This window comes from Calonectris borealis, chromosome W (assembly GCF_964195595.1).
Source record: "Calonectris borealis chromosome W, bCalBor7.hap1.2, whole genome shotgun sequence".
In the NCBI taxonomy this organism is placed as follows: domain Eukaryota; kingdom Metazoa; phylum Chordata; class Aves; order Procellariiformes; family Procellariidae; genus Calonectris; species Calonectris borealis.
Window position 1 is genome coordinate 54,482,254 of NC_134351.1, and position 25,568 is coordinate 54,507,821.

The following is a 25,568-nucleotide window of genomic DNA, read 5'->3' on the forward strand; positions in this document are numbered from 1 at the left end:
AGGACAGATACTACACTAGAAATGTATTTGGCACTGCATCAGTCTGTAAAATATATTACATCCTTGATTAGAAACAAACAAAATCAAAACAAAAACACACACACCTTTTCCAGACTTGAAAAATACTCCTCACTAGACTAGCCCATGATTTAAAATCAATCCATTAAGTGTTTTATATAAGATAATCTATACATGAGCAATTAATTTTTTCAGCATTTAGTTATAATGAATGGAGACAAAGTGTATGTAAAAATTGAACAGCATCATCTAGCAGGGCCACCCATAACTTTACTTAGGAGTGCAGCTACTATTCAGAAATAGGTCAGTTTGGCAGGCTTGCCTTGAAAATTATTATTAATATTTTATAGAGTATAAAAATCCTTATGTGGTTTATGATCATAGATCATAGAATGGTTTAGGTTGGAAGGGGCCTTAAAGATCGTGTAGTTCCAACACCCATGCCATGGGCAAGGATACCTTTCACTAGATCAGGTTGTTCAAAGCCCCGTCTCTCTCAGGCTGTCCTCATAGAGGAGGTGCTCCAGCCCCCTGATCATCTTTGTGGCCCTCCTCTGGACCCACTCCAACAGGTCCATGTCTTTCTTATGCTGGGGTGCCCAGAGCTGAACACAGTACTCCAGGTGGGGTCTCACGAGAGCGGAGTTGAGGGGGATAATCCCCTCCCTCGACCTGCTGGCCACGCTTCTTTTGATGCAGCCCAGGATTCAATTGGCTTTCTGGGCTGCGAGTGCACATTGCTGGCTCATATTCAGTTTTTCATCCACCAATACCCCCAAGTCCTTCTCTGCAGGGCTGCTCTCAGTCCACTCATTGCCCAGCCTGTATCCATGTTTGGGATTGCCCTGACCCAGGTGCAGGACCTTGCACTTGGCCTTGTTGAACTTCATGAGGTTTGCACGGGCTCACCACTCAATCCCACTGTCCATGTCCCCAACAAAGATGTTAAATAATACTGGTCCCAATACGGACCCCTGAGGGACACCACTCATCACTGGTCTCCACCCGGACATTGAGCCATTGACCGCAACTGTTTGAGTGCGACCATCCAGCCAATTCCTTATCCACCGAGTGGTCCACTCATCAAATCCATGTCTCTCCATTTTAGACAAGGATGTTGTGCGGGACAGTATCAAATGCCTTGCACAAGTCCAGGTAGATGACATCAGTCACTCTTCCCTTATCCACCAATGCTGTAACCCTGTCGTAGAAGGCCACCAAATTTGTCAGGCACGATTTGCCCATAGTGAAGCCATGTTGGCTGTCACCAATCACCTCTGTTTTCCATGTGCCTTAGCATAGTTTCCAGGAGGATCTGCTCCATGATCTTGCTGGGCACAGAGGTGAGACTGACCGGCCTGTAGTTCCCCGGGTCTTCCTTTTTTCCCTTTTTAAAAATGGGGGTTTTGTTTCCCCTTTTCCAGTCAGCGGGAACTTACCAGTCTGCCATGACTTTTCAAATATGATAGATAGTGGCTTAGCAACTTCATCCGCCAGTTCCTTCAGGACCCGTGGATGGATCTCATCAGGTCCCATGGACTTGTGCACCTTCAGGTTCCTTAGATGGTCTCGAACCTGATCTTCTCCTACAGTGGGCAGTACTTCATTCTCCCAGTCCCTGTCTTTGGATTCTGTGAATGGAGTGGCATGGCTTGAGCACTTGCTGGTGAAGACTGAGGCAAAAAAGTTGTTGAGTACCTCAGCCTTTTCCATGTCGGTTGTAGCCAGGTCTCCCGTTTCTCTCATCGGGGGGGTACAGTTTCTTTCATCTTCCTTTGTTGTCTTACATACCTGAAGAAACCCTTCTTGTTATTTTTCATGTCCCTGGCCAAGTTCAGCTCCAGCTGTGCTTTGTCTTTCCTGATCCTCTCCCTGCACTCTTGGGCCACATCCCTATAATCTTCCCAGGATGTATATCCCTGACTCCACTGCCTATGCATTTTGGTTTTGTGTTTTAGTTTGGCTAAGAGGTCTTGACTTAGCCAAGATGGCCTCCTGCCTCCCCTGCCTGACTTCTTGCACATCGGGACTGAGAGCTCTTGTGCCCTAAGAAAATTGTCTTTAAATATCTCCCAGTTCTTATTCGCTCCTTTAACTCTGAGGGCAGTTTCCCAACTGCACTAGTGCCCTAAACAGCTGAAAGTTTGCCTTTCTGAGTTTTAGGGTCCTGACTCTACTTTTTACCTGTCCTGTACCCCTCAAGATTGAGAATTCCACCAGGGCATGATCACTGCAGCCCAGGCTACCTCCAATCTTGACCTCTCTGATAAGTTCTTCCGCATTAGTGAGCAACAGGTCCAGCAGTGCCTCTCCTCTGGTCAGGCTCTCCATCACCTGTACTAGGAAGTTGTCCTCAATGCACTCCAGTAGTTTCCTGGACTGCTTGCAGTTCACTGTGTCGCTTTTCCAGCAGATGTCTGGGTGCTTGAATTCCCCTATCAGGATCTGGGCCTGCGAGCGTGATGCTTCCTGCAGTTGAAGAAAGAACTCTTCATCAACCTCCTCTTCTTGATCGGGTGGCCTGTAGTAGACACCAACCACAAAGTTTCCTTTGTTGGCTTGGTCTCTAATTTTCACCCATAAGCTCTCGACCTGCGCATTGCTATTCTTCAAAGATAGCTCCGTGCAATCAATCCCGTTTTTGACACAGAGGGCAACTCACCCACCTCTCCTTCCTTTCCTGTCCCTTCTGAATAGTTTATAGCCATTTTGTTTCTTTCCTATCTATCTCCTATTCCTAAAGAAAAGACTTTTCTTTGAAAGAGAGAATTTCAATCATGAAGAAGAAATTAATGTAATGGGAAGAAAGTACTGATTACACAGTATCCTGTGTTTTATATTTACTTTCATTTTACTTGCAATGCTTTTTACTTTTGGGAATGATTTCACCTTTTAGAAAATATCCTTGTAAGTTTTCTAGAAAGGACCCAGTATTTTGAAAATACGGTAAGTCATATGTTATCAGTATATGTAAATCATAGAATAGTTTGGATCCCATGGTTGTACATGTAAAATTTCTTTTTTTTAAAATATTGATACTGAAAATGTCTTCTTACTAGCAGATGTATTTTGAAATTCATTTAATGAGTTTGGAAAATTAATAACGTTCCATTCTTGGGATTAAGTATTTTTACTAGTAGTTATAGAAAGATAATATTATCTGTAGTGTATTTTCTGTGATAATCAACTTAATGCTCATAGAAACAATCTCCAAGACTAATAGTCTACCACTTTTTATTTGTTTAAAAAAAAAGTTACATCAAAATCAATGGCAACCTAAGCTTGCCTGTTGTCGTATTGGCATATCACAGCCTTTCATTTGGAAGGGCTGTGCTTTCTGAAGAAAATATTTGAGTGCAAAAGTGGAACTATAATTCCTTAATAAATATGCTGTCTCTTGACAGTCTCAGGACAAAATGGATCATGTGGCTGATGGGCTGTATGATTGTGTCATAAATATTCAGTGATTTATGAGAGTGAAAGTAAAGATTCCACCCAGTGCTAGGACTATAAAAGTTGTGGTGCTTTATCAAATATTTGTAATTATAACAGTAAGATATGATAAAACAAAAAAAACCTTTGTTTTTTAAATACTAAATATTTTATTTACTGTTCTTTTCTCCCAACTGTCAAAGAATAGGGGGCTAGTCATGGAAGGCTCCAATTATTTCAGATTAGGTAATCCTTTGATTTGAGGTGTGTGTGTGGGAGTTGATAAAAGCTATTTATAGGAGGAGTATGGATGAGTTAGTGAAATTACATCAGGTGTATGAGGAATAATAAAGCTCTTCTGCTGAATCTGAAACTGTCTTAGAAGTGAAGGTTATGACTCCCACTGACAATCTCTTGAACTGTTCAGCTCCTTGAACTGTTTATTACTAAACCCTCTTGAAACTGTGTATTGTTTAATCTGCCTTGAAATGTAAATTATAAGTCAAGGCCTTTGAGTAATATAGTGAAAAGTTGTCTGATTTTTATTGCATCCTCAGCAAGTATTTTCTAAAACTTGGTAAATTGCTGTTCAATAGCTTGTTATAGCAGTGTTCTTTGACAACAGAACTGTTGGTGCCTCCTACAACTGTGGTATAGTAGGGGAAAGGCTCCATTCTGCTCTGCTCCTTTTTTATAAAGAAATAAAAAAACCTTCTGTGACGATGCCAGTGTTAATAAAATATTTATAGAGTATTATACATGGAGAGGATGTTTTAGAAACTTAAAGAAACTTCATGTCCTGCAGAATTAACTTTGATTTTCCTTTGTGTTATATGCATATTGTAAAATAATATAAATGGAAGTTGATTTTCTGGGTTGGAGTAGGAAAAGTACTTGATCAACAAATACACGGAGAGTAGTGCTTGCACACAGGACAGACTATATAAGAAAATACAAAGCTAGGAGAGATAAAGGAAAGCTTCAGAAGATGAACAGTGTGAGAAATATGAAAGTACACCTCTAGTAATAGTAATAAGCTTCACAGACAGATATGAAAGGTACAACACATTGATGCTTCTGACTTCTGTTGCGGCTACTCAAATTCAATGCCACAATTTTACTATCTGTACATCTAATTCTTTATAGAAAAGAGATGTTTACACTTTGAGACTTAATATCTGTAGAAATGTGTAACTGGATGTCGTGGTTTAACCCCAGCCAGCAACTAAGCACCACACAGCCGCTCGTTCACTCCCCCCACAATGGGATGGGGGAGAGAATCGGAAGGGTAAGAGTGAGAAAACTCGTGGATTGAGATAAACACAGTTTAATAAATGAAATAAAATATAATAATAATAATAACAATAAAAATTGTTATGAAAAGGAAAATAACAAAGAGAGAGAAATAAATCCCAAGAAAGACAAGTGATGCAAATGAAAACAATTGCTCACCACCAATCGACCAATGCCCAGCCTGTCCCCGAGTAGCGGCCCCCCCGCCAACCTCCCCCCAGTTTTATTGCTGAGCATGACGTCATGTGGTATGGAATATCCCTTGGGTCAGTTGGGGTCAGCTGTCCTGGCTATGCTCCCTCCCAAATTCTTGTGCACCCCCAGCCTCCTTGCTGGTGGGGTGGGGTGAGAAGCAGAAAAGGCCTTGACTCTGTGTAAGCACTGCTCAGCAATAGCTGAAACATCCCTGTGTTATCAACACTGTTTTCATCACAAATCCAAAACATAGCCCCATACTAGCTACTATGAAGAAAATTAACTCTATCCCAGCCAAAATCAGCCCACTGGAAAACCTAGAACCTAAATTCTTTTTAGAAATAAAGTGAGACTAATGTAGCAAAAGCAGAAGAAAGCTGTATCTCATGCTTTGAAGATGCATGACAAATAATTTGACCAACTATAGTTGGGGAACCTATAATGAGAGAATGAAAAGAAAATCTTGATTTCACAGGACTTCTTAAAATAGATAACTAAAAAAACCAGACTGGAATACTGGATGCATCTATATTCATATACTAGTCACTGAGGAAAGTTGCTTTTAAATCTTTCCAAATATTCCCAAGCAGCCTGTAGTTATTCAAAATAAAAAACAAACATATAAAAAGTTTGCAGCTGCATAGGATTATTCATTTTTTAAAAAGGGCATAATAAACAGGAAAAGGTTTTATTTGTCATAAAGCCACAATTATTTTTCCCCTATAGCCAAACATTCATTTGAAAGTGTATAGACATGCATGCAAGAGATTTTCGGTGTATCTGTTCACATATATACAGCAGATTTTCAGTGTACCTGTTCCATATTCTAGGTTCTCATACAAACACTTTTGACAAGGAACACTTGCCAAAAACTGCAGACTGTATCAGTGACTATAGTAAGATTCACATCCACTCAGTAGTTATAGGCTTGTTTCTCCCTCTTTAATACCACATCTTAATCCTCAGTAACTTGATCTGGTAAAATAGACAAGTTCTGCAACATCATCCACAGCTAAAAATATTTTTTTCATACTTTGTTGGAACAATCAGCTGTGTGTGCATACTGTAGGTTCACAGTTATCCAAAGGTTAAGGAAGTACACTTGTAGGAATCTTCATTTTCATGTTTGGAGTACTTGAAATGCTCATAATATTTGTAGTTGGCTGTCCTTTGGTAGAGTTATAGGCTTTGAAACAAATTGGAATTGTGTATTTTCGTGGTTTAACCTCAGTAGGCAGCTAAGCCCCATGCAGCCACTCACTCACTCCCCCACAGAGGGATGGGGAAGAGAATCGGAAGGGTAAAAGTGAGAAAACTCGTGGGTTGAGATAAAGACAGTTTAAAAGGTAAAGCAAAAGCTGCACGCGTAAGCAAAGCAAAACAAGGAATTCATTCACTGCTTCCCATGGGCAGGCAGATGATTAGCCATTTCCAGGAAAGCAGGGCTCCATCACGCGTAACAGTGAGAAGACAAATGCCATACCTCTGAACGCCCCCCCTTCCTTCCTTCTTCCCCCAGCTTTATATGCTGAGCACGACGTCATATGGTATGGAATATCCCTTGGGTCAGTTGGGGTCAGCTGTCCCGGCTGTGTCCCCTCCCAACTTCTTGTGCACCCCCAGCCTACTCGCTGGTGGGGTGGGGTGAGGAGCAGAAAAGGCCTTGGCTCTGTGTAAGCACTGCTCAGCAATCACAAAAACATCCCTCTATTATCAATACTGTTTCCAGCACAAATCCAAAACATAGCCCCATGCAAGCTACTATGAAGAAATTTAACTCTATCCCAGCCAAAACTAGTACATGTATGCACATGCTGAAGCTGCACTTTTTTGTTCTCCTGATGCTAGCTCTTTAGTGTTTTTTTTTTTAACCATGTTACAGTGGAACCTATACTCTTAAGCTAGCAGCAGATCTTTAAGTTAAGTTAAAACAAACATAAACAATCTCCCATCCCTCAAAAAACTTAAAATATTTTGGTGATAATTTTTTATTGATTTGGTTGCAGGGTTGTTGCAAACTGTATCTAAACCCTGAAATACCATGGGGAGAGATGATAGGAACATTTCAAGAGAGATGGTAGGAACATTCCAAGAGGACAGGCCAGATGTTCTGCTTTTTGGAATAATACATAAATTGCCTTAAGTATTGAGGTCATCTTTGAACCCTGTTTGCTCCACAATATTATGGCTATAAGAACCTGTCGTGGTTTAATCTGGCAGGCAGCCAAATACCACGCAGCCGCTCACTCACTCCCCCCGCCTGCCCAGTGGGACGGGGAGAGAATCGGAAGGGTGAGAGTGAGAAAAACTCGTGGGTTGAGATAAAGACAGTTTAATAGAACAGAAAAGGGAAAATAATAATGATAATGATAAAATATACAAAATGAGTGATGCACAATGCAATTGCTCACCACCCGCGCTGACCGATAACCAAGTAGCGATCGGTACTTCCTGGATCACGCCTACCCTTCATATACTGAGCATGACGTCACATGGTATGGAATACCCCATTAGCCAGCTGGGCTGGCTGTCCTGATTATGTTCCCTCCCATCTTGTGTACCTAGCTCAGTCAGTAGGCATGGGAGCTGTCCTTGGACTAGGAGGGCACTTAGCAACAACTGAAAATACCCTGTTGCCCAGCTGGGCTAGCTGTCCTGGCTGTGCTCCGTCCTCCCAGTCTAGCTTGGTAGCAGAGGATAGTTGTCCTTGACAGGGTACTTAGCAACAACTGAAAACATCAGTGTGTTATCAACATTCTTCTCATACTAAATCCAAAACACAGCACTAGGAAGAAATTTAACCCTATCCCTGCCGAAACCAGGACAGAACCATAAGATAAAAATGCCATGTACTCCACACTAATTTATGATGTATCTGACTACTCAGAGGTGCTCCTTGGACCCGGCTTGCCATTTCCTCTTCCCTCAACCTGCTGTTTAGCATGGGAAATTTCCCAGCATTTGTTCTGCTTGTTTTTTCATCCAACATATAAGAGCCAGAAATTGGCTCTATAAATTAGTAGGGCAGCATCATAACATTCAGTGACTTGATTTAACCCATAAGTTACTCTGTGACATTCCTCCAATAAAGATATTGAGGTGTCATTACATAATAGTCTAGATTTTTTTTCTTCACATTCAAAGTTTCAGATTCAGTAAATAGTCATTTTCCAACTCATAGGTGATCTGCCTCTTAATATTTTATATTTGTTATTTAGACTCCAGGAATGTCACTGCTTGAAGTGTTTGAAGTATGAGTGTTTTCTAGTGGCAGAATTATCTTTTGTCTATTTTTTAAAGTAACACAGTTCGTAAAATTAAGTAAATTTCAACTGTCTGAAGCATTTTTGTGAATAAGTAATGTTCAACTATAGTATCTACAAGAGTTCAGCAGAATTGTACTGGTATTCTCTTTTCTTAATTGTCAAATGTTTCAAGTAAGTGAAGATGTTTGTATACAGAAACACTACACTTAGGTCCTGCATGGAAGGAAATATATGAGATGATTCTAACAAATCCAAACCAGTTTGAGTGTCTCTCTAATGTAGTATGATCCAATATGATGTACAAGTTTCAAATACATGATTAAAGATGATAAAGCATAGTGTTATATGCTTTAGCAAGATCATTTCTCTTTATGCGGTTTTTCCAGCACTCTAAGAATTTTCTTTCAAAATGAAGTAATGCAAGATTATTGAATCCTAGCTTATTTTCTGGGTTAATTGTCCTAAAACATCATGGTTGCTATGTTTATTTTATAGTTGACATGACCCCATTCTGCTGGCCGCCTTTATTCTTCTGAGTACAGAAGGCAGTTAAATGTAGGTGGATTCTGCTTGCATTTCAGTACCTTGCCTGCTTACAGAAATGAAAAAAACTTAATGATGTGCATGTGTGTACCTGGAAACCAAAACAAAGTTGGATTTGCTCATTTGACTAATTCACCTTCAGTTTGAAAAATATGTAAGAAATAATGGTACAGTTCAGATCTGGGAATCTTGTTGGCTACAAGATTCATTTTGGATTAGAATCAGTGGAAGAAAATATCTATAGCCTTTCAATCCCTGCAGTATCTGTGTTAGCAGCCTTCTAGAGGAGCATCCCAGTTGAGGGGAAAAGTTAGCCTTGGCAGAAAGCTCCAGAGCAGAAAAAGAGCAATCATTTACTCAGTTTGCTCATTTACCTTTCTCTGAATACCTTCAAACTCCACAGGTTATACTTCAGGGCAGGAGTACTGCATATATTACAAAACTGTTGTAGTAACTGTTTCAGATTTATGTGATGGGCAGCAACTGTGTGTTTCGGTGGTGTACGGAGAGGGGAAATGTTTTTCTCCTCCCATCAGGACTGCATTATTGGGCGTGTTGCCCGCCCTCCCCGCCGGTTCCTGTGCAAAATATGTTCATATGGGTGAGTCACCTCTGTTACTATGTTTTGAATACTTCCTCCCTAATGTGGTTTATTTTTGGCAGGGAAGGGAAAGAATTTATGCTGGTTTGGTTCTTTATTTCTGTTAGAGCTCTGTTAACAACTTCTAGCTGAGGGAGTTCTTAATATTTTTAGCCTGAGGTATTTAGATATGTTAGCCTCTTTATATATTTTTCCCCTGATAATATATTAATTGGGGGAAAAAATGGCTCTTGTTAGTTAATATATTCATGAGCATGCTTGCCAAATTGCCTGTACTTATTCCCAGGAATCTGAACACTTCAGAATTTTTGGGAAAGTTTGCGTCCTGGTCTAAACTGTGACAGATGTTAGAAAAAGATTTTAATTGAATCTTCCTCTTTATTTTTAAGAGAATGTATTTAGTATTAAAAATGTATGTAATTGATATTCTGCTCAAAAAAACACTCAAATTAGAAGTAAATAAACTAAAAGGATCAAAGAACCATAAAATGGGAACCCTTGTTCCTCATTTTTTTTTAAGTATCTTTTGAGCGGCAGGATGCTCTGTCTTATTCCTAAAGTTACTGTTTTATTGATTGCCTGGCTTAGTCTGATGTAGTTCTTTAATATTCCAAATACTGAACTTGCTGGCACATCTTGTATATACAGCATTTTCAAGTTTCTGAATAAACTTACCCCTCCATGAAATTTATATGACTATTACTTTGAAATAAAATACTTCATATTGACCTTTTGCATTTAAGAACCATTTTAAACTGTTTAACCAAAACTTTACAGATTTTGTTATCATAGGTTCTTTTTTTTTCTTTTTCCTCTAACAAAATTTCAAAACCTGTTTTGAAACCTGTTTGAATAGTAATTCTGTTTGAATCATTGGAATATCTTCATTAGGCAAATGATTCCTCCAAATTTGAGAATATTGTTATTATCATTAAACTTATTATTGGTTACACTTATGTTAGCTTGTCTCACTGAAATATAGTGATTCCAGTAAATACTCTAAAGGTCTCTGTCCTGGTTTCGGCTGGGATAGGGTTAAATTTCTTCCTAGTGCTGTGTTTTGGATTTAGTATGAGAAGAATGTTGATAACACACTGATGTTTTCAGTTGTTCCTAAGTGCCCTCCTAGTCCAAGGACAGCTCCCGTGCCTACTGACTGAGCTAGGTACACGAGATGGGAGGGAACATAATCAGGACAGCCAGCCCAGCTGGCTAATGGGGTATTCCATACCATGTGACGTCATGCTCAGTATATGAAGGGTAGGCGTGATCCAGGAAGTACCGATCGCTACTTGGTTATTGATCAGCGCGGGTGGTGAGCAATTGCATTGTGCATCACTCATTTTGTATATTTTATCATTATCATTATTATTTTCCCTTATTTTTCCCTGTTCTATTAAACTGTCTTTATCTCAACCCACGAGTTTTTCTCACTCTTACCCCTCCGATTCTCTCCCCGTCCCGCTGGGGGTGGGGGGAGTGAGTGAGCGGCTGCGTGGTATTTGGCTGCCTGCCAGGTTAAACCACGACAGTCTCTCTGAAGGGCCTAGGGGGTGGGGGAGGTGGAAATCATGTTTAGTTTAAAAAGAAAATTAAGTGACAGTCCTTCACAAACTTCTCCAATGTGGGTCCTTCCCATGGGCTGCAGTTCTTCACGAACTGCTCTAGCATGGGTCCTTTCCACAGGGTGCAGTCCTTCAGGAACAGACTGCTCCAGTGTGGGTCCCCCACAAGGCCACAGGTCCTGCCAGAAAACCTGCTCCAGCATGGGCTCTCCATGGAGTCACAGCTTCCTTCGGGCACATCCACCTGCTCCGGCGTGGGGTCCTCCATGGGCTGCAGGTGGATATCTGCTCCACCGTTAACCTCCATGGGCTGCAGGGGGACAACCTGCCTCACCATGGTCTTCACCATGGGCTGCAGGGGAATCTCTGCTCCGGTGCCTGGAGCACCTCCTCCCCCTCCTTCTTCCCTGACCTTGGTGTCTGCAGAGAGAGTTGTTTCTCTCACATATTCTCACTCCTCTCTCCCAGCTGCTGTTGCGCAGCAGTTTTTACCCTTTCTTAAATATGTTATGACAGAGGTGCTACCACTGTCGCTGATGATTGTCTCAGCTTTGGGCAGCGGCGGGTCTATCTTGGAGCCGGCTGGAACTGGCTCTGTCCGACATGAGGACAGCTTCTGGCATCTTCTCACAGAAGCCACCCCTGCAGCCCCCCTGCTACGAAAACCTCGCCACGTAAACCCAATACAACCTCCCTGAGACTGGGTAGTCACTACTCCCTATTTAGACATAAATCTTTGTTTAGCTTTGAGGATCTAATTTAAAACATGTGCTCCAATTTTTTTTCCAAAGTACTTATCAAAATGTTTATTTCTATACTTTTTAAACACTGGAGATTTTTTCCTGATAACTGTAACCTTTTTGGAAACTTGCCATTCTTTTGCTGTAAGCGATGGGGCCTTTTAAAGACAAAGATTCTGTGTTTTACCCCTAGATTTAAACTGGTTTTTGTGCCTTTTCATAGAAAGATTCTGTATTCCACTTTAAAAGAGTAATTTTAAGTGAACTGTTTTTGTTTTGCATTGTCAGTCTCTCTGCTTCAAGGTTGACTGATATTGCTGAGAAGCCCTAGAACAAGCACAATAGACCCTTAAGTATGATGCCTGATCTGTGCTGGGCCTTCTCAGTGGGACTGCCAGATTAACTAAATACTAATCTTGAGCTTCTGAATGTTTTCAGTAAGGACAGTCATAATCTGATTACTTTTAACTGTTTTGTAATAGGCTAATATAATTACACTGTGGGGAATTTTTTATATTTTTTTTTCTTTGCAAATCCAAACCTAATAAGGTTGTTTCATTTTGCAGAGTGAATTTCCTTTGCAATTTCTTTTGAACTGCCCTATGAGTTACAGGGACCCTAAATAAAATGAGCAGCTGACTCCTTATTCTTTGCCGTTTGTACAACTAGTTTTTCCATTGGTCCTTCTTGAACATTGTCATGGTTTAACCCCAGCCAGCAACTAAGCCCCACACAGACGCTTGCTCACTCCCCCCACAGTGGGACGGGGAGAGAATCAGAAGGGTAAAAGTGAGAAAACTCGTGGGTTGAGATAAAGACAGTTTAATAGGGAAAGCAAGAGCCGCGCGCGCAAGCAAAGCAAAACAAGGAATTCATTGACCACTTCCCATTGGCAGGCAGGTGTTCAGCCATCTCCAGGAAAGCAGGGCTCCATCACGCGTAACGGTGACTTGGGAAGACAGATGCCATTACTCCGAACGTCCCCCCTTCCTTCTTCTTCCCCCAGCCTTATATGCTGAGCATGACGTCATATGGTATGGAATAGCCCATTGGCCAGTTGGGGTCAGCTGTCCTGGCTATGCTCCCTCCCAGCTTCTTGTGCACCTGGCAGAGCATGGGAAGCTGAAAAGTCCTTGACTAATGTAAACACTACTTAGCAACAACTAAAACATCAGTGTGTTATCAACATTATTCTCATACTAAATCCAAAACACAGCACTATACCAACTACTAGGAAGAAAATTAACTCTATCCCAGCTGAAAGCAGGACAAACATGAAAAGCAATACAATAAAATATTTGGAGGAGAGGAAAGGAAAATGTTACATAGAAGTTGTATTTAGTGACTTCAACTCAGTGTACAAAAAGTACATACATAAGTTCCATAGACTGTTTTCAACCTTATATTTGCAATCTCTTATCCTAGTACTGACCAGGCCAAATCTTGCTTTGCTTATGAGACCTGACAAGATCACAGTCGATATGATTTTGTTTCTTGCATTAATGGAAGCCCTGGGGAGTGAAATAACTAGAGCAGGAATGAAACTGTGCTTTCCTACACAACACAACACAAGCACTATAACAACTTGGCCAGCAGAGATTTTAGATAGATAAATAGATGATGTTAGATAATAGAAAGATGTTCGTGCCAGCAGGGCGTGCGAGCAGGGCGCAGCCCCCCCTCCAGACTCTAGAGGCTGGCTCAACTCGTGGTCGTCGCCCTCCCAGAAGAGGACCTGGCCATGGTATCCACTCGGCCGAAAGCCATCGCCAGAAGAAACGTGGCGACCCAGACGGAGCCCCTACGCAAACAGACATCTGTCCAGGTCTCTGGCTGCAGGGAGTGCCTGAGGCTGTCACTGGTACAGGAGGGCAGCAGAGACGACGCCTGTGTGCGCTGCGACCAGGTGGATGATCTGCTCAGCCTGGTGGCAGAGCTGAAGGAGGAAGTGGAGAGGCTAAGGAGTATCAGGGAGTGCGAGAGGGAGATAGATTGGTGGAGCCGCACCCTACCGTCCCTGAGGCAAGGGCAGCAAGTGGAGGCTCCACAAGAAGCGGAGGAACCCCTGCCCTCTTGCTGCCAGGCAGAAGGAGGGGACCCAGGCGACGGAGGGGAATGGACACAGGTCCCTGCTCGGGGCGCCAGACTGTCGTGGTTTAACCTGGCAGGCAGCCAAATACCACGCAGCCGCTCACTCACTCCCCCCGCCCCCCAGTGGGACGGGGAGAGAATCGGAAGGGTAAGAGTGAGAAAAACTCGTGGGTTGAGATAAAGACAGTTTAATAGAACAGAAAAGGGAGAATAATGATAATAAATAATGATAGAATATACAAAATGAGTGATGCACAATGCAATTGCTCACCACCCGCGCTGACCGATAACCAAGTAGCGATCGGCACTTCCTGGATCACGCCTACCGTTCATATACTGAGCATGACGTCACATGGTATGGAATACCCCGTTGGCCAGCTGGGCTGGCTGTCCTGATTATGTTCCCTCCCATCTTGTGTACCTAGCTCAGTCAGTAGGCACGGGAGCTGTCCTTGGACTAGGAGGGCACTTAGCAACAACTGAAAACATCAGTGTGTTATCAACATTCTCCTCATACTAAATCCAAAACACAGCACTAGGAAGAAATTTAACCCTATCCCTGCCGAAACTAGGACAGTATCCACCCCTTATTCCATACCATTTACGTTATGCTTAGGTCTCACATTTTTCGATACCTTTTAATTAATCACCACTATCTTTTTTATATATATACATATATAATACATATACATACATATATATATATAATACATATACATACATATATATACATAAATATATATAAATGTCCGTTGAGTTCTTTTAGTCCACAACTTTGGGCTCCATCTGTTATAACAGTCTTTCAGGGCCAGAAAGATGGTGTGTGGTGTTGGGCTGTTGCGTCCTGAAGCCAGTTCTCATTTCGCTACTGCTGCGCTCGTCCAGTTCTATCATCGTTGCACTTTGCTCGGTTTCATCGGAGTTAGTTCATTCTTCATTAATCTGGGTGATTTTCACTGCTATACCATTGATAGCAACCATAGAAATAATGATATACAATATCATATAACAATTGACATTATAAAATTCAGTTCATTGGCTATTTTCACCCAAAATCAAATCCCCTTGAGGTACACACCGGACTTGCCCATCCTTTCGCATCACCCACCAAGTGCACCCAGGTCCTTGAGCAAAAGCAATCCCATGGATGGGTTTTCCCTTGCCAGAGGCAGGAGTAACCCAGACTGTCTTCCCCAGCATATTTCTTATGTGCACGACAGGGACTTTATCTCCATCTACAGTACGTAAGAGTCTTGATTGGGCAGGGCCAGCTCGATTAACAGACCCCCTAGTGTTGACTAACCAGGTGGCTTTTGCTAAATGTGTGTCCCAATGCTTGAATGTCCCACCACCCATTGCCCTCAGCGTAGTCTTTAGCAGTCCATTGTATCGTTCGATTTTCTCGGAGGCTGGTGCATGGTAGGGGATGTGATAGACCCACTCAATGCCGTGCTCTTTGGCCCAGGTGTCTATGAGGGTGTTTTGGAAATGAGTCCCGTTGTCTGACTCAATTCTTTCTGGGGTGCCATGTCACCATAGGACTTGCTTTTCAAGGCCCAGGATGGTGTTCCGGGCAGTGGCATGGGGCACAGGGTATGTTTCTAGCCAGCCGGTGGTTGCTTCCACCATGGTGAGCACATAGCGCTTGCCGTGCTGGGTTTGTGGGAGTGTGATATAATCAATCTGCCAGGCCTCCCCATATTTATATTTCAACCATCGTCCCCCATACCAAAGAGGCTTTACTCGCTTGGCTTGCTTGATTGCAGCGCACGTTTCACATTCATGGATAACCTGTGCAATAGCGTCCATGGTTAAGTCCACCCCTCGATCACGAGCCCATCTATATGTTGCATCTCTTCCTTGATGGCCTGAGGCATCATGGGCCCACCGAGCTATAAATAATTCACCCTTATGTTGCCAGTCCAGATCCACCTGAGCCACTTCAATCTTAGCAGCCTGGTCCACCTGCTGGTTGTTTTGATGTTCTTCAGTGGCTCGACTCTTGGGTACGTGAGCATCTACGTGACGTACTTTTAGAACCAGGTTCTCTACCCGGGCAGCAATATCTTGCCACAATGCGGCAGCCCAGATGGGTTTACCTCTGCGCTGCCAGTTGTTCTGCTTCCACTGCTGCAACCACCCCCCCAGGGCATTTGCCACCATCCATGAGTCAGTATAGAGATAGAGTACTGGCCATTTTTCTCGTTCAGCAATGTCCAAGGCCAGCTGGATGGCTTTTACCTCTGCAAACTGGCTCGATTCACCTTCTCCTTCAGCAGTTTCTGCAACTTGGCGTATAGGACTCCATACAGCATCTTTCCACCTCCGATGCTTTCCCACAAGGCGACAGGACCCATCAGTGAACAGGGCATATTGCTTCTCGTTTTCTGGTAGTTTATTATACAGTGGGGCTTCTTCAGCACGCGTTACCTCCTCCTCTGGGGATATTCCAAAATCTTTGCCTTCTGGCCAGTTCGTGATCACCTCCAAGATTCCTGGGCGACTGGGGTTTCCTATTCGGGCCCGTTGTGTGATCAGTGCGACCCACTTACTCCACGTAGCATCGGTTGCATGATGTGTAGAGGGGACCCTCCCTTTGAACATCCAGCCCAGCACCGGCAGTCGGGGTGCCAGGAGGAACTGTGCTTCAGTACCAACCACTTCCGAAGCAGCTCGAACCCCTTCATATGCTGCCAATATCTCCTTCTCAGTTGGAGTGTAGCGGGCCTCGGATCCTCTGTATCCCCGACTCCAGAACCCTAAGGGTCGACCTCGAGTCTCCCCTGGGGCTTTCTGCCAGAGGCTCCAGGTAGGGCCATTCTCCCCGGCTGCGGTGTAGAGCACATTCCTTACATCTTGTCATGCCCGGACTGGCCCAAGGGCTACTGCCTGAACTATCTCCCGTTTAATTTGTTCAAAGGCTTGTTGTTGCTCAGGGCCCCATTTGAAATCGTTCTTCTTCCTGGTCACTTGATAGAGGGGGCTTACAATCAGGCTGTAATCTGGAATATGCATTCTCCAAAAGCCCACAATGCCTAAGAAAGCTTGTGTTTCCTTTTTGCTAGTTGGTGGGGACATGGCTGTTATTTTGTTGATCGCATCCATTGGGATATGACGACGTCCATCTTGCCATTTTATTCGTAAAAACTGGGTCTCCTGTGCAGGTCCCTTGGCCTTACTTTGTTTTATGGCAAAGCCGGCCTTCAGAAGGATTTGGACTATCCTCTCCCCTTTCTCAAAAACTTCTTCTGCTGAGTTACCCCATACAATGATGTCATCAATGTATTGCAGGTGTTCTGGAGCCTCACCCTGTTCCAGTGTGGTGTGGATCAGTCCATGGCAAATGGTAGGGCTGTGTTTCCACCCCTGGGGCAGTCAGTTCCAGGTGTACTGGACGCCCTTCCAAGTGAAAGCAAACTGTGGCCTGCACTCTGCCGCCAAAGGGATTGAGAAGAACGCATTAGCGATGTCACTTGTGGCGTGCCACTTGGCTGCCTTTGACTCCAGTTCGTATTGGAGTTCTAGCATGTCCGGCACGGCAGCACTCAGTGGCGGCGTGACTTCGTTCAGGCCACGATAGTCCACTGTTAGTCTCCACTCTCCATTAGACATTCGCACTGGCCATATGGGACTGTTAAAGGGTGAGCGAGTCTTGCTGATCGCTCCTTGGCTCTCCAGTCGATGAATCAGCTCATGGATGGGGATCAGGCAGTCTCGGTTGGTGCGGTCTTGCTGCCAGTGCACCGTTGTGGTAGCGATTGGTACCTGCTGTTCTTCAACCCTCAGCAACCCCACAACAGTAGAGTCCTCTGAGAGACCGGGCAAGGTGGACAGCTGTTTAATTTCCTCCGTCTCCAGGGCAGCTATACCAAAAGCCCACCGGTACCCTTTTGGGTCCTGGAAATACCCTCTCCTGAGGTAGTCTATGCCAAGGATGCACGGAGCCTCTGGGCCAGTCACAATGGGGTGCTTCTGCCACTCATGCCCGGTTAGGCTCCCTTCGGCCTCCAATACAGTTAACTCTTGGGATCCCCCTGTCACTCCAGAAATACAAATGGGTTCTGCCCCTTTAGAGCCTGATGGCATGAGGGTACACTGTGCACCAGTGTCTACGAGAGCCTTATACTCCTGTGGGTCTGATGTGCCAGGCCATCGAATCCACACAGTCCAGTAAACCCGGTTGTCCCTTTCCTCCACCTGGCCGGAGGCAGGGCCCCTCTAGTCCTGGTCATAATATCTGTTTCTCACTTCTTGCAAACATGAGTGAAGAATTTCTTCATTACAATCCAAAGTAAGATCAGCCCTTCTACTCTGTCTGGGGAACTGTTCACTGGAAACTGGACCGTCCTGAAAAGTGGAGCAGCATTTTTCCTGGGAGAACCCCCTTGTGTGATTGTTTTGCCTTGCAACTCACGTACATGTGCCTCTAGGGTCAAGGTAGGTTTTCCATCCCACTGCCTCATGTCCTCTCCGTGGTCACGTAGGTAAAACCACAGGGTACCCCGTGGTGTGTACTTTCTATATCCTCTCTCTTGAGCAATAGGACGCTGACTCCTAATGGATGAGATACTGGTCTGTACAGGTGGAGAATAGGACATATCCTCTTCGAGTTGCTGGACCTTCTGGGACAGTTTCTCCACAGCCGAGATAAGGGAGGAGGAGACAGTTTCTTCGAAATCCCGGAGTCTGCTAACCACGACATCCACCGTTCGTGCTTCTTCCTCTGCCCAGGAAAATGTTGCCAATGAACTGGCGTACGACGCTGGTGCGCTCCGTACCAACTTCCTCCACATGGGTCACGTGCACTGGACTTCATCTGGATCTTTGGGCATTTGGTCGTTGTCCAGGTCACTATAAACCACCTCCAGCATGGCTAATTCTCTCAGGTACTGGATATCTCTCCATGGTGGTCGACTTGCCTGGGCGATATATAACATCTTCCTTGAAGGGATACCTTTCCTTCACACCTGACAGCAGTCGCCTCCAGAGGCTGAGGACCTGTGTCCCTTTTCCCATTGCTTTGTCAATGCCCCCTTCCCTAGCAAGGGATCCCAGCTGTTTGGCTTCCTTCCCCTCGAATTCCAGGCTACTGGCCCCATTATCCCAGCATCAGAGCAGCCAGGTAACAATATGCTCGCCTGGACGTCGGCTGAAATCTTTCCACATATCTCGCAGCTCACTCAGGGATAGGGATCGGGTGGTTTCCGTCTCGTTTATGAGTTCTTCCTCTTCCTCCTCCCCTCCTCGTCATGACCCTGCTTTTCCATCATCCCTTTCTAAACGACCTGACCTCCGCTTCCAAGATTTCTTCTTCTGTACAGGGGTGACGGATACCAGCAAGGGTTGGTTCTCTGGTTCAGCCGCAGTGCCTGTTGCTGGGGTTTGGGTAGCTGCAGTGCCTGTCGTGGGGGTTGGAATAACTGTAGTGACTGTTGCCGGGGTTTGAGTGGCTGTAGTGCCTGTGACGTGGGTTGGAGTACCAGCAGTGTCTGTTGTTGGGGTTTGAGTAGCCACAGTGCCTGTTGCAGGGGTTGGAGTAACTGTGGTGGTGACTGTTGCCGGGGTTTGAGTAGCCACAGTGCCTGTTGTAGGGGTTGGAGTAACTGTGGTGACTGTTGCCGGGGTTTGAGTAGCCACAGTGCCTGTTGCAGGGGTTGGAGTAACTGTGGTGACTGTTGCCGGGGTTTGAGTAGCTACAGTGACTGTCATGGGGGTTGAAGTAGCCACAGTGGTTGTCGTGGGGGTTGAAGTACCTGCAGTGCCTGTCATGGGGGTTTGCGTAGCCACTGTTTCTGTTGCCGGGGTTGATCTCTGGACAATATTCCTAAATAGTTGTTTAACCCTAAACAAGACCTGAACCACATTCAGGAGACATAGCAATATGATCATGCTTGTTTGAACATCCCAGGGATATTCGAAATTCTCAGGGAATATTGTGGACGTATTTATGAAGAGGACAGAAGAAAAGGACTTTCTGAAGTTATGGAAGGGAAGATGAACAAGTGGGAGAAAGTGTCCCATCCTGTCTCCCCATTAGATTCATTCTCCGAGGGGAAAAAAGTGTAATTACTAATAGTTTCTAAGAGGTGGTTCCCGAGGTACAGAGGTGACGGCAGTGCTGAGTACAGGTACCAGATTAGACTTACAACCAACGATTTTATCACATCATAAAACAGCAGCAAAATGATAATCTTGGCCCACTTCTGAATAGCAATAAACAGCACAACCGGGAACATATACTGCAAGCAAGGTATTACATATTGCAACATTGAGAGCCAGCCCCACCACTTTGAAAGCCAATAAATCAACATTGTGACCAATCAATATAATGAATGCTTATAACAATTTTGCCTTAACACGCTTTGGTCAGATCTATCGTTATCTCAACCCTTCGTGCCCCACGTTGGGCGCCAAAAAGAACTGTCGTGGTTTAACTTGGCAGGCAGCCAAATACCACGCAGCCACTCGCTCACTCCCCCCACCCCCAGAGGGGCGGGGAGAGAATCGGAAGGGTGAGAGTGAGGAAACAAACTCGTGGGTTGAGATAAAGATAGTTTAATAGAACAGAAAAGAGAAAATAATCATAATAATTAATATATATAAAATGAGTGATGCACAATGCAATTGCTCACCACCTGTGCTGACCGATAACCAAGTAGCGATCGCTACTTCCTGGATCACACCTACCATTCATATACTGAGCATGACGTCACATGGTATGGAATACCCCGTTGGCCAGCTGGGCTACCTGTTCTGGCTGTGTTCCCTCCTCCCAGTCTTGGGGGGTAGTAGCTTGGTAGCTTCCTGGAGGGTAGTTGTCCTTGTTCTCACTTCTTGTAGTCCTGTTCTCACTTCTTGCAAACATGAGTGAAGAATTTCTTCATTACAATCCAAAGTAAGATCAGCCCTTCTACTCTGTCTGGGGAACTGTTCACTGGAAACTGGACCGTCGTGAGACAGGGTTTTCCTGAAAACTGGAGCAGCATTTTTCCTGAGAGAACCCCCTTGTGTGATTGTTTTGGAGCAGTTTGCAAAGAACTGCAGCCTGTGGGAAGGACCCACCTTGGAGAAGTTTGTGAAGGACTGTCTCCTGTGGGAGGGACCCCACGTTGGAGCAGGGGAAGAGTGTGAGGAGGAAGGAGCGGCAGAGACAACGCGTTATGAACTGACCGCTACCCCCATTCCCTGTCCCCCTGCGCCTCTTGGGGGGAGGAGGTAGAAGAGTTGGGAGTGAAGTTGAGCCTGGGAAGAAGGGAGGGGTGGGGGGAAGGTGCTTTTAGATTTGTTCTTATTTCTCATTATCGTACTCTGATTTTGATTGGCAATAAATTAAATTAACTTCCCCAAGCCGAGTCTGTTTTGCCCATGATGGTAATTGCTGAGTGATCTCCCTGTCCTTATCTCGACCCATGAGGTTTTCATCATATTTTTTTCCCCCTATCCTGTTGAGAAGGAGGAGTGAGAGAGCAGATTGGCGGGTACCTGGTGGCCAGCCAAGGTCAACCCACCACAGTGTGTACGTATATATGTATTTATTTATATAAAAAGCATAGTCTCATGCAAGCATTAATGTAACCTGTTAGCCCATGTAGAACAAATGGGAGATAATCACCCATTCTGGTACCAGACAGGTCAAAACTGTATTGAGCTTTGGAGAAGTAGAGTGCTCAGTAAAACCAGTTGTTACCAAGTGTTTCATGTAAATCTTCAGTTCCAGCTTACTATGCTTGAAATTTAGTCCTGCTGTTGTAAAGTTAGCACTGACACATAGAAAGATTTTTATGCGTTGTTCACCTTGAATGAAATGTAAAAAGCACTTTGGAGGGCTAATCTTCCATTGTTATCTGTAAATGTGAGAGAAAGGCATGTGAAAGAGAAAAGCAACAGAATAAAGAACTGCCAGTTGGGTTTGAGAAGGTGGGAAACAACACACAAATACTTGGAATAGAAGAAGCATTGAGGGAACTTGTTACTCAGTTTAGGATACTGTATTAAATGATTAAATTTGAGATTGACATCACAAAAGCTAACTTGAGACTTCAAGGATAGGAACTTTTTTGTATTGGCTTGATTTTACAATGTGATATCCATTTCAAGATTATATTAATCCATATTCCCATGAGCTATTGTATTTCTAATTGTTAAAAGATGTTCTAATCTACATAAATAAGTCATCTTGGCATTTGATGTATGTTGTTATTGAATAAGCACCAAGAAACTTAAACAATGCAGATATACCAAATCTTAACAGGGATAATGTTATTTAAAAAGCATGTCTTTTGTAAAGAGAATTCTGAGTTCAATCAAAAAATGTCAGAAGTTTAAGTACTGTTACAAAGCTATGGTTGTTTACTCACTTAATGAATAGGAGAAAAATCCCAGGGAAGGGAGGTGCAAACAACAGATTTGAAAATTTAGGAAAGTGTTGTTTCTTGTTGCTTGCCATTAGAAAACTTTTCTTACATTTTGCTGCAATATAAGTATTAACTTTAACACAGTTCTCATGTGAGAAGAATAATATTTATAGTAAAGGCAAGCCAGTATGGTGCCAGGAGGAGTCTCAGAATGCCTTATAGTAAAACTGATAACTAATTTTAATACTAAAAATATATAGAATGTGAACTACTCTGAAAAAATGAATGTTGACACTTAGTTAACATACAATACTGTTTCCAAAATCTATGTCTAAAAGCTTTTTTCTTCAAAAATGAGGGAATAATGCAATACACAGTTTTCCTAAAATTTTCATTACCTGTTGAGTAAGGAGATTTCAGGCAGTCTTGGCTAAGATGATCTCATTAAATAAAATACTTCTAAGACTCTCCAACCTGTAAGTGACCAGAAATATGAAAATAGTTGTATAAGCTTTTCAGCATCCAATTTTATCTGTATGGTAGCACCAGGGAGCTGAGCTTCTGGCTCTGGAGATTATTCTGAGTGTGCAGTTCTATGAACTTCAAATTACCAAAGGAAGCAGTAAAGACTTCTCAAACTGGCTTTTGTTCCTTTGAGGCAGTTCCATCTTCTCTGTTTTAGACTGGCCTGTCCCATCTACCTTTGAGACAGTTCTGAAAGATATTCAGCATTTAGTCTTTTGGGAAACCCTTTTCCAGGGTGTATTTGGGAAGAGGTTTTCAGCAGTTGTTTAGTGGAAGAGCAGATTTGAGCTTCTTTTCTGATGTAATCCCACTGCTGTCTCTGTTCTTAAGTTGACTTCCCTTCTCTTTTTGTTGAAGTAGCTGTATAGTGAAACATTTACATACTTACTATTTCTCTCCTAGTAATAATTTTATTATTTAACAGTTATGAAGTCAGATGCCACAATTGGAAGCAGGACCCTATTGTGCTAGGAAATGTATTATGACAGATTGTTTATATCTTATTATACTAGGCAATCTCTGGACACATAGGGAACTCTACTTTCAGGATTTGCTTTATGCATGATGGACGGGATGTATGAAGGCAGGACTAAAATCTGAATGATTGGCTTTTGGTGTGGAAGGAGGCAGGACATGGAACAAAATGTGATGATAAAGTTTAATGGGGAAGATGGTGCAAATGTGTTCTTTGGAAACCGTTCATAAAATCATAGAAATGTTGGATAGAAGGGACTTCTGGAGGTCATCTAGTCCAAATTCTTACTTGAAGTGGGATCGTCATGAACAATAGATCAGGTCAGCCATGGCTTTGTCTAGCTGAGTCTTGAAAACCTCCAAGGACTGAGATTCCTCAACCTCTACAGATAACCTTTTCCAGTGCTGCACCCTCCCTCCTGCCCTGTTTTGCTTAGTATATTTATAGTACTGGAAAAAACAGAGATGGCATACAGCTTGCTCATTCTAGAGAGAAACTGGGCAAAAATATTCAGAGTGGAAGTATTTGTGTCAGTCATCTGTGTTCAATCTCAAGTATTCATGGTTTATACAGGACCCAGGATAAAAACTGAAAATAAGGTAGACTATTTTTGTATGTCAGGTAGATGATCACTATGTGCAGAGGTTGATTTCTTCCCCGTGTTGCTAAAACTCACTGGAATTTAAGGGCGGAAAGGAAGAAGCTTTGTTGTGACTGTTAGACACATTTTATTGAGAGTTGTAGATACTTCTCAGCCAAACAATAAAGATTTTTACAAACAGTCTGTTTTGTAACTGTGATTTGACTGTCTTTCTGTCACGAAAGAATAGCGATTTGTAAGCTGACTGATTTAAAATGTGTTTTCAGTGAGGACTGAAACATTTTTTGAGTCCCATTTAGTTTCAAAGGAACATTTAATACAGAATACAGGAGAGTTTACTAATGAATCACAAGTGTTGTCTTTCTTTTCTTTTTCATTATATTCATTACCCATTTAATATAATTTCTTTCACTCAGTTTTTGCATTTATTTAAAAGCTGGAAGTAACATTTATTTGGGAAAAGCATATACATCATTATTATTTTCCCTTCATTTTCTATCCTACTAAATTGTCTTTATCTGCTATAGTAATTCCTATAACATGCAACTCAAATCCCGGGTTACAACAATTTAAAGGTATTTCCATTACAATCTCCACCCCTGGTCCCTTTGAACCAGACCATCGGGTTTAACATTGCAATGAACTCCTCCCCTTGCCCCTGCTCCAGCTTGGACTTACCCACAGACTGCAGTCCCTTAGGGGTGTACCTGCTCCAAGTGGAGCCTTACCTATGAGCCACAGTCTCTCCAGGGGTATACCTGCTGCGGCATAGACTTATCCACAGCCACAGTTGCTTTGAGGTGCACCGGCTCCAGCATGGCCTTCTCCATGGGCCACAATGCCTTCAGAGAGAGACCTGCTCCAACGTGGCCTTACCCACAGCCACAGTCCCTTCAGAAGTAAACCTGCTCCAACATGGCCTTGCCCATGGCTGCAGTCACTCCAGGGCTGTACGTCCCCTGTCATGGGCTTCTCCATGGCCACACGCTTTGAGGTGCTCCAGCATGACCTCATGCACAGCCACTGATGCTTCAAGGTGTACCTGCTGCAGCATGGACTTATCCACAGCCACAGATGCTTCGAGGTGTACCTTCTCGAGCGTGGACTTATCCTTGGGCCACAACCCCTTCAGAGATATACCTGCTGCGGCATGGACATAACCACGGCCACAGACGCTTCGAGATGTACCTGCTCTGGCGTGGGCTTATCCACGGCCACAGATGCCTCATAGAATCATAGAATCATAGAATCATACAGGTTGGAAAAGACCTCTAAGATCATCGTGTCCAACCGTCAACCCAACACACCATGCCCACTAAACCATGTCCCTAAGCGCCACATCTACACGTCTTTTAAATACTTCCAGGGATGGTGACTCAACCACTTCCCTGGGCAGACTGTTCCAAGGTCTGATCACTCTTTCAGTAAAGAAATTTCTCCTAATGTCCAATCTAAACCTCCCTTGGCGCAACTTGAGGCCATTTCCTCTTCTCCTATTGTTAGTTACTTGGCAGAAGAGACCAACACCCACCTCACTACAACCTCCTTTCAGGTAGTTGTAGAGCGCGATGAGGTCTCCCCTCAGCCTCCTCTTCTCCAGGCTAAACAGTCCCAGTTCCCTCAGCTGCTCCTCATCAGACTTGTGCTCCAGGCCCTTCACCAGCTTCGTTGCCCTCCTCTGGACACGCTCCAGCACCTCCATGTCCTTCTTGTAGTGAGGGGCCCAAAACGGAACACAGGATTCGTGGTGCGGCCTCAGCAGTGCCGAGTACAGGGGCACGATCACCTCCCTAGTCCTGCTGGCCACACTATTTCTAATACAGGCCAGGATGCCGTTGGCCTTCTTGGCCACCTGGGCACACTGCCGGC

At 43.7% G+C, this 25,568-nt stretch overlaps 1 protein-coding gene and 1 long non-coding RNA gene across 4 annotated transcripts in view; one reads left to right on the plus strand and one right to left on the minus strand.

Moving 5' to 3' along the window:
- Window positions 1-24,911, minus strand: LOC142074858 (uncharacterized). 2 transcript variants are annotated; one of them, XR_012670729.1, is made up of 3 exons: window positions 24,428-24,911; window positions 22,497-22,983; window positions 1-2,539 (listed from the first exon to the last, which is right to left on the minus strand). It is a non-coding gene; the product is annotated as an uncharacterized LOC142074858 (long non-coding RNA). The 2 variants fall into 2 exon arrangements; XR_012670728.1 differs by lacking the exon at window positions 1-2,539 and adding an exon at window positions 20,814-21,588.
- Window positions 1-25,568, plus strand: part of LOC142074857 (single-stranded DNA-binding protein 2-like) — a 271,522-nt gene that overhangs the window by 19,612 nt on the left and 226,342 nt on the right. The gene's annotated exons all lie outside the window — the stretch shown is intronic.